Source organism: Carlito syrichta, unplaced genomic scaffold, assembly GCF_000164805.1.
Source record: "Carlito syrichta isolate Samal-C Ts95f unplaced genomic scaffold, Tarsius_syrichta-2.0.1 Scaffold309367, whole genome shotgun sequence".
NCBI lineage: Eukaryota > Metazoa > Chordata > Mammalia > Primates > Tarsiidae > Carlito > Carlito syrichta.
Genome location: NW_007253463.1, coordinates 268,771 through 271,405, shown reverse-complemented (window position 1 = coordinate 271,405; position 2,635 = coordinate 268,771).

Here is a 2,635-nt window from a genome sequence, read left to right as displayed (position 1 = left end):
TAACTAACAGTTTAAATGGAATTTTTAATATATTCTGTGAATAGTTGCTTTATTTGCATATTTTATCCATTCACCATCATTCTGGGTTGTATATAGTGCAGTAATTAGAAATTGAATTAAAAAGGACTGTGCGTTTAAAATTTTTCACTTTTGAATGCAAAATGCTAGTTGTTTAACTGTTGACTTATCCGTGGCATGTTGTGTCAAGGGTGTGACTAGAGGCTGGTACATTCCTAGAGACCTACATATAGAGACTGAGTAGGGTATACAAATGGATGAGATGGCGTGGTAACTTCAATGAAGGAGACTGTGACGGTTGTGAGCCTGACTGGCAGCTGTGGCTAACTGTTTACCGCTATGTTTCTGTAGTGTTTTCATTTGCATCACTGTTTCCCACATCTTGGCCTAGACTCACAACTGCAGGCTTAATAAGCCAAATAGCTATGCAGTGAGAAAGCTCTCCTCTTGAATACTGTACACAGGTAGCTAGTTCTAATTGCACCGAGTGTGCATGAAGGACCCCGGTTGTTCTGTGTACAGCAGATGAACCACTCAGAGAAATGCCTAAGGGACTGCAAATAAGAACTGATCACACTGTGGCCCTTTCCCTCTGCCTCCTCTGTCATTATAGTCCTTGTGGCAGACAAGACTGGCTGGTACAGGGGGCACTCACTCAGACTGTCCCTTCGTTGGCTATGAGGAGTGACATTGACAAGGTGCATCCAGATGACATTGACTACAGGGCTTTGCCAGATAGTTTCAGAATGTCTCTTCTTATCATCATTTTAACTTCTCGACTGTCTTCCTGACAGAACTCAGGTGTTGGTTTTTCTCTTCAGGCAGGCCTGGATACTAGAAAACACTTGTCACCAATAGCTACCCTCACCAGCTAAATCTTCTGAACCAAGAACTATGCCTGGCATTTGGAAGATACTCAGTGTATCAGTCAGGATGGTCTGCGTCTGTGTGATGCTGTAGTAATAAACAACCCCCAACTCTCAGGGATACCCTATTTCTTGCTTATTTATATTTTCCTTTTTGAAGGGCAGTGACTCTGGAACATCCCCTGTCAGCAGGCAAGGGGAAAAGAAAATGGTGAATTGTATATTTGTTGTTAAAAACACCTCCTTAGCCGGGCTCTGTAGCTCAGCCTGTAATCCTGCGCCTTTGGGAGGCTGAGGTGAGTGGATTGCCTGAGCCCGTGGGTTCGAGACCCGCCTGGGCAGCGAGACCTCATCTCTACCAATAAATAAATAAATAAATAAATCAGCCGGGCATGGTAGCGCATTCCTGTAATTCCGGCTACTTGGAAGGCTGAGGCGGAAGGATCGCCGGAGCCCAGCAGGTCGAGGCTGCGGTGGCCGGGAGTGGCCACTGCACTCCAGTCTGGGCAACCGAGTGAGACTCCAACTCGAAAAAAAAAACCAAAAAACAAAAAACAAAAAAAACACCTCCTTAGAAGAAGCATACATTACTTCTGCTCATATTTCATTGGTCAAAGCAGGTCATGTGGCCACATCTAACTTCAGGAAGGTAGGAAGCGCAATACCATATTTCTAGAGGGGAAAATTGAACATATTAGGGAACAGCATTGATTTCTAACAGACTCCATATGTTTATCAAACTGAACTAGAGGTGTGAAATAATGTTTGCTAATAATTATGCTGATATCTAACTGGTTCCTTCTCCAAGAGAAGGTATTGATACCTAATCAGGTGAAGGTCTTTTAGTGTAAAAGAAGTTTCTAAAGACTTAACAAACCTTGGAGAAGACTAGCACCATTTTATTTTAGCAACAAGACCTAGTGAGTTGCCCAGTGCCTCTCTAGGGCTGCCGACTCCCACACCAGAGTTCTTGCCACTTTCCTCTTGTACCTGTAGGAAAACGATCTAGGTCTTACTGCAAAGGTCATTTTTAAAGACTATCCAGTTTGCTAGCCTCCCTGTAGCAGCCTAGCACTCATTAGTACCCACTAGAGCACATCAGACTCTAGATTACGAGGATTACAAAAATAATTTATACACAGCGCTTTGGCTAGTACCCAGAACACGGTTAGTGTGCAATAACTATTGGTTTGTTGTTATTCCACATAGTTGCCATTGCCACTATAACTAATTCTCTAGTGATGTCCCTCTGGCCTGGCAGAGAATGGCAGAGAACTTACAGTTTTCTCCAGGTGGTGCTCCCAGCTCCGAGTTGAGCCACCTGACAAGTCATTCTTTAATTCTCACCATGCTTGGATTCTGGCTTTCCATGTTCTCCAACAATGACACTCTTGAGTAGAGAAGAAAAGAGAAGGTGCAATGAATGTGAGACAGCCAAGTAACAGGACAGGAACTGGGTTTCTGGAGAGAATACTGGAAGTGAAGAGGAGCCAAAGAGGCACTGAAGAGAAGATTAGGAAAGGCTTGGGTACCAAAGACAGTGGGTGGCTGTAGGGCCTCCAGATCTGAAGAGCAGGCAGAGAGCCAGACGTAGAAAAATACAGGCTGGACATAGTGGCTCAAACCTGTAATCCCAGCACTTTGGGAAGCTGAGGCGAGAGGATTGCCTGAGGCTGGGGTTTCAAGACCAGCTTGGGCAACATGGTGAGACCTCATCTCGACAATAAATCAAATCAAAAAAATTAGTTGGG